Raw genomic sequence first — 12,027 nt, forward strand, 5'->3', positions numbered from 1 at the left:
AAGTGCTCTTGCAGGGCTGGGTTGGGTGAGCAGCTTCAGGCATGGACACAGGGTGACTCCTTGCCTCCCTTGATGCTTATGAAGCCTAGAGTCATTGCAGCTTCATAAAGTTGGCGAGGATCTCAATGCTCGTTATATTAACCCCACCCCTCATTTATGACGCCCGAGGTCACGTAGTCCCCTCCACTCTCCAGTCTGACTAAGAACACTACAGTCTAAGTTTGACTCCAGCAAGCTTTAGCGAGAAAAATTTTTAGTAACATAAAATTCAGAATTGCCCATTGTGTTTTAAATCAACCTGAGGGGACAGAAGGTGGGGCAGGGGAGTGGGGAAATAAACTGTCATCTCTAACAGTTTTCACGTGCTTACTACAATTTTATCTTCCCCACATTTTAAAAGTCAAATGTGTCATGATTTTGAAATCCTTTCCTATTTTCATTTCCCACTGGTATTTGCTAATATAAGTCCGTAAATATTTTGACCTTGTTCATCTGTTTATTGATGTTTTTTATTACATTCATACCCTGTTTAAAATTGTTGGCTTAAATGCTACAGTTTTTTCACTTTGTGCTTTTTTTTTTTTAATCTCTTTTCTCATGCGGCTCGACAGAAACGTTCACTGTAAGTGACCTTGGACTTCTCCTTCGCCTGGCTGGTCAGGCTGTGCCACATCTTTGTGCAGTGAATCAATGTATTTAGCATGGTCAGGCTGTGGTCAAGAAGGGCATAGCTCATAGCTGTGCTTTAATGTAGCTCAACAGTTGCTCTTGTTATTGTTGTTGTCGTTTGAACGGTATTCATCCTGGCTATGAAAGTTGTGTAAGAACTTTTCTAAGAGCTTGACGTATTTTTTTCTTCCGTGCGTTTTTTCCCCAGACTTTAACGCTTTCATTATTTTAGTATGCCAGCTGGCAGCTTCGCCCACGGTGTGATTTTCCTTATACTTTCCTCCCTTTTGTCAAGCAGCGTTGCTGTCCTTAGGTCTCAGTGTCTGTGTGTCTGTGTTCAATGATGGAAGGGTCAGAGGTTTCTGAAATGAATGTGTGGAAGCTTGTTTATTCCTTACTTCACTGGCGTTGCTCCCCACTTTCCGTCTCGTTGCCTTGACGCCCAAGAGCAGACGGTTGCGGTGTGTACTGTGGGATGTGCCGCATGCTTTCTTTCTCACCCAGGGCAGGTGCTGACCGTACCTCCTTCTGTCAACTCCGGCATCCAGTTGCTCCGTGAATGTGCTAAGCCCAGGATCACTGAGGGTTGATTGTCCCACTTCCTTTCTCTCTTCATCCACTTTCATTGCAGTGAGAGAGAAATTTTGTCAGTCACACCATTGGGTTGCCTGGAAGTTACCTGGATCGTTGTGCGGTGTTCCTTAAAAGCGTGTAAGGCCGAGTGTCAGGGCTGGGAATGGAAGTAGTGAGCTGTTGTGTTTGCTGGGGTTCCATGCAGCAAACTGAGGGGTTCTCTCTGCAATTCAGAGCTGGGGGCTCTGGGTCCTTCCATGGGGCGGGGGTGATGAGCAGAGCTGGACTTGGGAGTCGTCATCTACGATCTGAGAGTCAGTGCCTCCGGCCACCCCAGGACGGAGCCAGCTTCTGCCCCTGACTGAGGCGGAGCCAGTGGCCCCCACGCTGGGCGCTGCAGACCTTTGAAAGGTCGGCTTTTGTCTGCCGTTAACATCGTGAGACCAAAGGCCACAGCCCTGTTTTGTATCCCGATGAATATATTTGGGTTTAATTGTTGCTGTGAATAATAATTTGGCTGAAAAGAGAGATGGTTGGGGACTTCCCTGGTGGCGCAGTGGTTAAGAATCCGCCTGCCAATGCAGGGGACACGCATTCGAGCCCTGGTCCAGGAAGATCCCACGTGCCACGGAGCAGCTCAGCCCGTGCGCCACAACTACTGAGCTTGCACTCTAGAGCCCGCGAGCCACAACTACTGAGCCCAGAGCTGCAACTACTGAAGCCCGCGTGCTCTAGGGCCTGTGTGCCACAACTACTGAGCCCATGCGCTGCAACTGTTGAAGCCCGCATGCCTAGAGCCCATGCTCCGCAGCAAGAGAAGCCACCGCCCTGAGAAGCCCGCGCACCGGAATGAAGAGTAGCCCCCGCTCACCACAACTAGAGAAGGCCCAGCGCAGCCAAAAGAAAAAAAAAAGAAAAGAGGTGGTCATTGGTGTCAAGGGTGCACAGATGTCTAGATTTTCAATTTCTAGAGCTTAGATGGCCGGAGAACATAGAGAGACCAGAGGGGCCTGCACTATTAACAAGAGGCATCATGATGCTGGAGTGAGGCTCACTTTGGGGCGTCATGCTTTAAGCCTGTGTTCTAACCGTGTGTGCCTCTCTCGAAAGTGTTGAGGTTCCTGTGTCCGTCGTCACATTTAGCAGCGGGAGACGGCATGCCTGTTTCTGTTGCTTTTGTTAAAAGAAACTTGTTGCTGTGAGGGAAGGAGTAGAAAGAGTTGATGAAATGATAAAAGGGAAAATGTCAGTGGTTGTCTCGGGCTCTTGGTTAAAATAGATACGAGACAAAAATAAGCTGCCCAGTGATGGTCCTTTCTAATCCCAGGAGACAGTTCTGGAAGCCAGCCTGGCCCCAGGGCTGCTGAGGAGGACACTGCAGTTAGAGCGGCAGAGGGGTCACGGAGACGTTGGCAGAGGCCGAGTCTGGGTGCCTCTGTGTACTCTGACTTGAAAGTCACTCCATTTTGTTGGGGGTTATTTGATGCTTTTTAAAAACTCTGTCTTCTGAGTATAAAGCAGTGTAGCCTATGTTCCTTGTATAAAGTATGGAGAATACCAAGCAGCGTCAAGGAAACACCCCCCCTCCCACTTCTCGGAGAGCGCGCTGCCATCCGCGTGCAGGCGAAGTCTCTCTCCCGGGTTTCCCGTGTGACGCTCTCTCAAAGGGCCACGCCAAGGGCCTTCCCGCCCCCTTCTGACCTGTGCGCTCATTAAGGAGGTGAAAGGAGATTGATGATCATTTAAAGAGCTTTTAAAGAAGTAGCCAGAAGCCTGTTTCTTCCATTTTCCAATATAAGAAAAGACTGGAGCAGAGCGCATGTAAACACACCTCTGCACACGTGCTGGCCTGTCTCTACCACTTTGTGCCTTTGTCTCTGCTCTGCGCTGGGCTCCCGCGCTGTCGCCTCCTGAGCCCGGCCGTGTCTCTCGCTTGCAGTGGTGACCACCCCCGAGAAGACAGCGCCCAGAGGCTGGAGCGGAGAGCGTGCTGCGTGTCTGCCTGCCTGTCCGATTACTCGCTGGCCAGCGACAGCGGCGTGTTTGAACCTGCCACCAAAAGGTTAGAAGCTGACCTTCTTGCCTCCCTGGGCTGACTTCCCAAAAGGCACCCCTGCCGAGACCTGTCTGGCTTGACACTCTGTGTGTGTCTGGGGTGCAGCTCTTCTGGCTTCTCTCCATGCGGGAGGGGCCCTTAGCGTCCCCATGGACCCCCTCTCCTCCCAGGTGGCGTCTGGGGACTGGCCTGGCTTCGGGCATCTAGGACGACTGCTTTCTCTCCGGCCCCGGGGGTTGGAAGGCATGAGCCCAGTAGAGCCGGAAAAGGAGAACCAGTGTGTGAGAGAGACCTGCTTTTCTAGAAAGGACGTTCGCTAGAAATGGATGTTCCCCCCGTCCCCTTTCCTTAGCTGGAGGAATCACTTTGCAAGGACAAAACCCCTTGTGGGCTTTATTTTGTTTGAGACCTTTGATGTCATTTTTTCAGCTCAGATATCTGTATGCATTTCACTTGTCGCCAAATTTTTTTTTTTTTTTTTTTTTTGGCTGCGCTGCTCAGCTTGCGGGATCTTAGTTCCCTGACCAGGGATCGCACCCGCGCCCCCTGCAGTGGAAACGCGGAGTCTTAAACCACTGGAGCACCAGGGAAGTCCCCCCTGCAAAGCTTTTAAAAGTATATGTTTTTGAACGTTGTCGTGAATATCACGTGTGGTTTTGAGAGGTATTTTCTCAAAAAGGCCACTTCCTCAGCAGGTATCCTGGGAGGTGACGTCATGGATCCTGCGGACCTGCCGTGCCCTGTCAGTCACTTAAAGCATTTATTTATGTCGCAACTTAATAAAGCCCTTCTCAGTTAGAAGCGCCCCTAGTGCGAGAGAGCTTCTGCGGAGCCCGAGGTAAGCAGGTCCCCTCGGAATAACGCGGTGCCTTTCCGGTTGTGCTCAGGAGTGAGGACGCCGACGAGCCTGTGCCTGGAGACGCTTGCGGTAACGGGGGGCCCCAGATCCATGTTGGAGTCTTGTGAGTACAGAAGGCTCCTTCCCTGTTGCTCGTAAAGAAAACGGGTAGATTGGGGCCCGCCCGGCGACTCACACCTCCACACACAGGCCAGGAGGCGTGGGGGGACCCGCGTGATCCGGCTGCTTCTCCCTGGCCTGGGGACCCCCGGGCCCATCTCAGCGGTCTCAGGTGAAGGGACAGAGGTGGCGGGAAGGAGAGATGGGCACGAGCGGCTCCACTGCCGTCCTCCAACACCGAGTCACAGATGGGGACTGTCACCCCATGGGCACGGTCAGGCCCTCGGGGAAGTTCCCGCCGGAGCTGGGGTAGCCAGGTGCTGTGCAACACTAAGCGTTTTGGTTTCTAGCCGCAGTGTCTATGAAGGCAGCAACCAGCAGTGTTGAGGCGAACGAGGCAGGATGTTCACATCCCAGCAGCTTTCTTTTGCTCACTCTTGTCATCCTAGTGTTGCTCGGCACTCGTGACATTCGGGCTGGGTCATTCTTGGTTGGGGGCCGCCGTGTGCCCTCTGGGGTGTTGAGCAGCAGCCCTGGCCTCCACCCACTAGATCCAGTAGCCCCCCCACTCCACTCAGTGTGACAGTAAGAAACGTCTCTCGACTTTGCACAGGTCCCCCGGGGGTGGGGTGAGGACCACTGCGGTAGTTCAAGCAGGATTTCTCCACCGTGGGGCATTTGCAGCCTGTGAACGTGCCTTTTATTTTCTAGGCACGACAGTGCCAGCGAGTGTCTCCTCGTGAACGTGCTCCAACTGAAGAACTTTGCCGGGCTGGTGGTGAAGGAAGACTGCAAAATGTAAGCTCCCGCGCCGGTGGGGGCCGTGTCCTCCCCCCGGGCCCTCCTCCACACGGCACCACTGGCTGACCTGCTGCACGTGGCAGTTTGGGGAGGGAAAAGACTGTCTTGGAACCTGAATTTAGAATAAAACGCCAGGGAATGTCTGTCTGAAATCTAAAGGCCTGTAAGTTTTAAGAAGAGGCTGGTTTATTATTTGAGGCAGGTGGGGTTACTGGAGCCAGGCTGGTTATGTGCCGTGGCCATGCTGACAAAGTGCCGGGTGCCCGTCATCGGCAGCGTTGGGGCTTAAAACGTCCATCCTGCTCACAAGGCTGGTGGCGACACAGCCACACTCGGCTCTTGAGATCTGATGAGGTGCCTGAAGAGGCCTCAGGCTGGGACCAGGCATCCTTGTCCGAGCAGGGAGAAGGAAATCTGTGTTGTCTCCGGTGGGGAGATGGGTGCCCGATGCGGGTGTGAGGTCCCACTTACCCTGGCGGGTGAACCCACCTGTGATGGGTGTTCAGGCCCGACGGTGCCCTCCCCTTCCGTGAGTCGTCTTTGTAAACTGGCCTCCCGAAGGCCTAGGAAGCAGCCTGGTGTTCAGCGGCTGAGGGTTCGCCCTGATGGCGTACTTCACTCCACTGATGCTGGAGCTTCTCCTGGGTGCTGGCTTCCGTGCTGGGGGTGGATAGGGCCGGGAGCCCAGCCTGGCGGGTGCCTCGGTGGGCAAGCAGTCTGAGAGGCAAGGCAGGCAGAGCTTGGAGAGGGAGCCAGGGGGCCGTGAAAAGATCAGTGCAGATGTTTTGCCACAGAGGTGGTGAAAGCAGAAAGTCTGTTTGACTCCCCCTGAAGTTATAATTGCTGATTTTTATGTTTTCTTTTTGCTAATTTTTTTTCTTTTCTTTTCTTTTCTTTCCTTTTCTTTTCTTTTTTTTTTTTTTTTTTTTTTCTCTCCAAAGGTAGGTCAGTTCTTCGGACTTTCTTTTGGTTGAGAAAAGGACTTTTTCCAAAGGACTTTGCAGTTTTACCTCTTCACATCCAAAGGGTAACATACAGGGGTGTTCGTGTACGTGGTCCATGCTTTTTTCTCCCTGTCTCGATTCCAGACACATCCGCGTCTGTTTGCCTCCGCTTGACCCCGGCACACCAAACACATTCTGCTCTAAGGCTCTGGAATTGAAAGCCCCCTTGGTGTTTAATGAAGTTTTCAAAATCCCTGTGCAGTCAAACATGGTGATGTTGAAGTCCCTTCAGTTATACATGTGCTCAGTGAATCCGCAGCTGCAGGAAGAACTGCTGGTACGGTGCCCTCCTCACCCTCTCCTTCCTACCTTCCACCCTTCTTTCCCCGTCTCTTTTTGTCAGTCTCTGACATCAGTCTTTCTATCCTCCTGTCTTCTGCCTCAATCCTGCTTTTCTTCCTGTCTCTCTTCCTCAGTTTCTGTCTGTTTTTCTGTTTGGTTACAGTTTGTTTCAGAGTAACATACAGATTAAAATCAGCAAGGGAGAAAACATATAGGCCAGAGTCTGGGTGAGATCCAATCCTGAAGTTTCCACTTTCTTCACTGTGAGTTACCTTTTGTTCTCTGTCCTTCTCCCCTTCCTAGCAGTTTCTAATAGAGCTGAATAAGCAACATGAGAGTCATCGTCCCTAGCATCCTCCAACACCACTTTAACACCACTTTCATTTTACCTTAGTCCTGTTAGTAAGAATGAAATACTTTCCATTCTTTCTGCTTAAGATTAAAGGGTGGGCTTCCCTGGTGGTGCAGTGGTTGAGAGTCCGCCTGCCAATGCAGGGGACATGGGTTCGAGCCCTGGTCTGGGAGGATCCCACGTGCCGCGGAGCAACTGGGCCCGTGAGCCACAACTACTGAGCCTGCGCTGTAGGGCCCATGAGACACAACTGCTGAGCCTGCGCGTCTGGAGCCTGTGCTCCGCAACGAGAGAGGCCACGACAGTGAGAGGCCCGCGCACCGCGATGAAGAGTGGCCCCTGCTTGCCGCAACTGGAGAGCGCCCTCGTGCAGAAACGAAGACCCAACACAGCCACAAAAAAAATTAATTAATTAAAAAAAAAAAAAGATAAAAGGGTGACCTTGATGCCCATTGGTTGTTAAGGTGCAGTCATTCAGGGCCTGTTGTGCCTTTTTTTTTTTTAACACCGCGCAGGGCATTGCTCAGATTAACTTGGCTGATTACGATGGTTCGAGCGAGATGCAGCTGCGCTGGTACTCGGTGCAGGTGTTCACCGGCCCCGAGCCGCCCGGGCGGGAGGACGAGCGGCTGGGACACAGCGACTTCCGGGACCCTGCACCCACCACGTCTGGAAAGACAGTAGGTGGCCTGGCTTTGAGATGGGCTTTTCCTGGGGACATTGTTTCTAAGAAACGTGTGTAGACTTAGTCTTAGAACACAGTGGCGATGAAGAAGCAGGGTTTCAAGGGAAGTAATAAAAACGGACTGTAGTGATGTATGTGGCCATTCATGGTAATATTCTTTAACACAACACGTTCATGATCATGAGTGATGCGTTGGTTGCTTTAAAATTTGAGTCCTCAGAGCTACATGGAAAGGCCAAGTTACCGTCTTGCTGTCAACCGGGGGTGAGCTGCTTCCTGCTGGAGAGCAGCCGGGGACGGCCACCAGCCCGGCAGCAGGGATGCTCCCCACAGGCCGTGCACGCGCCCGCTTTCCGCTTTGCTGCCCGCACGCCGCTGGCCTCGGCTGCTTCTTGGCAGCGTCCCTTTCGTCCTGTAGGACGCGGTGATGGTGCTGCTGGCGAGAGCCACGGCCCAGCTGCAGGCGGTGGAGAGAGAGCTGGCCGAGGAGCGGGTGAAGCTGGAGTACACGGAGGAGGAGATCCTGGAGATGGAGCGCAAGGAGGAGCAGGCCGAGGCCGTGTCCGAGAGGTGCGCGCGGCCAGCAGCCCCTCGGGGGAGAGGCAGCCGGGATGTTCGTCAGACACAACGCGATGTAGAGTGTGTGCGGCGACTCTTCGGTACCTTTGCCCAGAAGTCGGGATTCTCACGGGGGATTGTACGCCAGTCTGCACGAGGGCAGTACATTGACCCCAGCTCTACGCGCAGGCTTTTCACCTTTCCTTCTGTTCCCCGAATTTCTCTCAAAGAGGGGGACTGTTGAGGGACTCCCTCTGCCCGGATTGAATACAATAGGGCCCTTTAAGTTTTGCCTTTTTCTTTATTAACTGCTTTATTGGGCTATAATCTCCCTACCGTACGGTTCACCCATTAAGTGGACAATTGGCTGGTTTGTAGCGCAGGCAGAGCTGTGCCGCCAACATCACACTCAAGTTGAGGGCGTTTTCGTCGTGCCGAAAGGAAACCCCATACCCATTAACAGTCCGCCCGGTCCTCCCAGCCCCTGGCGACTGCCCGTCTGCGTGCCATCTCCAGGGATTTGCCTGTGCGGGGCCTTTCTTGTAAATGGAATCATGCGATGCCCCTTTACCTCTTCCCCGGAGCAGCCTGTGGGTGAACGCTTGACTCGGGGTGGGGCAGACGTGTCTGCAGTAGAGGAGCAGCTCAGATGGGCAGGCACCGTGAGTGAATCGCTTCCCGGCGGGTCCCTTCCGGCAGCACTTTCATGTTGCTTTACTTCCACGGTTTTCCATAAAGAGCATCATGTTTCCAAAGTTTGCTACTTCCTCCTAATAGCTTTCTCTGGATTTATTTTCAAGAGGAATTTATTTTCGGAAGGGAAAGTGCACGGCAGAGGGGGAGGGTGTGTGTTCAGGGATGGGCAGGAGGCTGGGAGGGCTCGGGGAGAGGGGGTTCCGGGCTGCTGGCATCTTCAGCGGCTGCAATTGGGCGATACAGACAGACGGACCCTCTTAATGAAAGGCCTTGTAGCTCTGTCTTCCCCACGAAACAGAACTGCCTTTCATTTTATGAGAAAAGCAACCGTCTTCGGTCATTGGAAGCAAATATGGGTCATCTCTGCTGCTGTGCCCTGGGTGCAGCAGTAAAGTCAGTGCCCTGATGAACGTCTTGGGGGCTTTTGCCATGCCCGCCTTCAGGAGTTGGCAAGCCGACTCGGTGGACAGTGGCTGTAGCAGCTGCGCCCAGACCAGCCCCCCGCACCCAGAGCCCTGCTGCGTTGCTGTCAGCTCCATCCACGGACACACGTTTGCTGGCCAGGCAGACCCTTACGGCCCCGAGGAACTTCAGCCCCCACCTCTGAAGGTAAGCAGAAAAGGACAAAGGATTTCACGGAGCCCCTGATGTTTTGCCACACAGCACCAGGCGCTGCCCTGGAAGGAGGGGCTGTGTGCCCTATGCTAGGGAATTGAAGTGAGTGGCCTCAGATCTGTAAACAGCAGGTACCATGGAAACGTGTGTCTACTTTAAATTAAAAGGAAGGGACAACTAAAAGGGGTGGATTTTTACTCCTTCATGTGCCCTCTTCAGGGCCGCGTGTGGCTCAGGGTGTTTCGTGGGTCCCTCACATTTTGGACGCTTGTCGTTGTTCTCCGTTTGTGACATTAAGAGCAGCGAAGCATCCTTTTGGCCCTTCTGTTCACCTGATCCTAGTTGTGCCCATCACCGTATCTCCAGTGAGGAAATCTTTGTTCCGAAACTATTCAGCACATAACAAATGCGGACATACAGTCCCTCCCTTGGCATCTTTCTAAAGTGGATTAAAGTGCATTACATCAGGAATAATTATTTTGGATTAGGCTGCCAATAATTGTGATTGTTCTACTTTGTAACACTTTTACAGTCATTGACCCAAATCAGTGTAAGCAGCCATGGGATGCAGTTTTGGTATTTCCCCCTTCCCCAACGTTTAACTTATGCCCTAATCACTTTTGTTAATACTTCACATTTCCATTCTTTGTGTGTATATATGTGTGTGCGCACCCGGCTTCTTTTTCCTTCTGAATCATTTGAAAACTAATTCAAGATCATGACACATTCCTCCTAAACAGTTCAGTACAAATCTAAGAACAAGCACATTTTCTTACTTAACAGTAGAGTAATACTCAGAAAATATAACAACGACATCGAGTATAAAGTCCACGTACAAAATTCCTCCATTGTTCCGTTGTGCTTTGTTGACTGAAAAAAAAAAAAAAAAAAAGCACAATCTAAAAGCTGAGAATTCTGTTCTATTTGGCAGACTTTCTGAGGACTATAGCCTGGGAGACACCCTCTCAGGTAGCTCTGAGAGACTGCCCCAAAGAAATAAGGGAGGAGCCAGGATATATAGGGGTTTTGCAACAAAAACCATGTAGTTGGAACGTTGAAAGATTATGGTTAATGAAAGGAAACCAGGCACCTCAAGTTAACGCATTTATAGCACCACTTTTCTCATCATAGAGACTTCAGAATTCAGTAGGCTAATAGCATGGTTGCTATCATTTAAGGCCTTTTGACTGAATTCTGTTAAGCCTTCGATGTGGGAAACTGTATCTTCCTGACCTACTGAAGGCACAAAAATAACTGCTAAGGAATCATACCAGTGAGATACAGATCTCTTGGTCCATTGGGCTCATACTGATGGTAAACTTGCTGGACTTATACCTAAATTTGTACATAAGTGGCCTTGAGCCCAGGGGAATCCTAAAGTACACCTTCCTAGCCATCTGGCTGGAAGCCAGGGCCGTATATTGGACCCACAAAGCCATTGAGTTCCATTAGGTGTGATCCACTGTATTCTCGTCGCCTGACTCAGTCTGTTCCATACATATCACTGTCTTTAAGGGAAATGATATATTGGCATTTTTCATAATGTACACAGCTTGATTTCCTAGTGTCATCAGGCTGATGAATTTTAGTGTGATTTAACTGTTCCCAATGCAGGGAGGTCTTTAAACTTAGATGACCATAGCGTTGTGTCAGCCATAAAAATCCATCCCATAACTGAGGGAGGGTCCCTCCTAATAATTAAAAACTTACGCCTTTTGATTGAAATTGAGTTCATTGTTCTGACTGAGCATGACTGACCTCAATGGAAAACTCATATTTATGGCTAGGGTCACAATAAGTATGTTTGATTGGCCAAGTGAGGGAGTCCCCTCTAGTAATATCAGTAGTGGCCTGACAGAACTATAATTTCTTTCTTCTAAAATAAATTTCCTAAGGGCTGTCCAATCAGACCCCTGGAGTGGAGAAACCCACCAAGATAACCCAGAAGTACCGGATGCAGGTAATTGACCATAATCCCAACAAATGGAGTGATTTCTAAAATTTGCACAGAATTGTGCCCATTATAGGAAAACATTTGGTTTGTGTGCAGAAGTCCAAGAAACCAAGAATAAAATGTTGTAAATAACTGTATGGGTCAGGTCCAGCCTTTTGGCATAGCTCTCTATTTCTGATGTCACCTTCTCATCCTGGTGTTTGTGTTTCTTTCCTATTGGAGCATCACTTTAAGGTGAGTTTGAGGTCATCAGTCCTCTCTATAGGCCAGTCTGGTGCAGGAGCCCTTTTTAGGTGGGAAACATGAATCCTAGAGTCAATTCCCTTCAGTTTTGCTGCACATGAGTTAGTTAAAAGAACCTGATAAGGGACCTTGCATCTAGGGTGGAGGTAGTCTTTTAAATACTGCCTTTTCCAATGTACATAATCTCCTGGTTGTAAGTCATGGGGCATCTGATCTTCGCTTGAGGATAGATTACTATGATATGCTTCAGAAACAAGCTTAGAATGTCCTTTGAAAAATGCAGTTAAGCCTCTGCCATGATGTAATATGTCCCCTTTTAATAATATAAATTAATGTAATCCATCATTCAGTCTCATTGTTCTCCCTGTGATCATCGCAAAGAGAGAGAAGTGATGTTTGCCAAGAGGGGTGGATCTGAGGTTGAGGAGAACCAATGGAAGGGCCTTAGGCCAGGTGAGGAATAAGCCTCCATAATTTTAGCCAGTTGTTTTTTTAAATTAATTTAATTTATTTATTTATGGTTGTGTTGGATCCTCGTTTCTGTGTGAGGGCTTTGTCTAGTTGTGGCAAGCGGGGGCCAC

General features: G+C 50.5%; 1 protein-coding gene and 1 long non-coding RNA gene across 2 annotated transcripts in view; both read left to right on the forward strand.

Annotated features, from left to right (window-relative positions):
- Positions 1 to 12,027, forward strand: part of LOC118889446 (protein WWC3-like) — a 268,253-nt gene that overhangs the window by 91,381 nt on the left and 164,845 nt on the right. The gene's annotated exons all lie outside the window — the stretch shown is intronic.
- On the forward strand, positions 4,974 to 7,839 carry LOC118889448. The gene is made up of 3 exons (XR_005018533.1): positions 4,974 to 5,054; positions 7,211 to 7,375; positions 7,799 to 7,839. It is a non-coding gene; the product is annotated as an uncharacterized LOC118889448 (long non-coding RNA).

This window comes from Balaenoptera musculus, chromosome Y, assembly GCF_009873245.2.
Source record: "Balaenoptera musculus isolate JJ_BM4_2016_0621 chromosome Y, mBalMus1.pri.v3, whole genome shotgun sequence".
In the NCBI taxonomy this organism is placed as follows: Eukaryota; Metazoa; Chordata; class Mammalia; order Artiodactyla; family Balaenopteridae; genus Balaenoptera; species Balaenoptera musculus.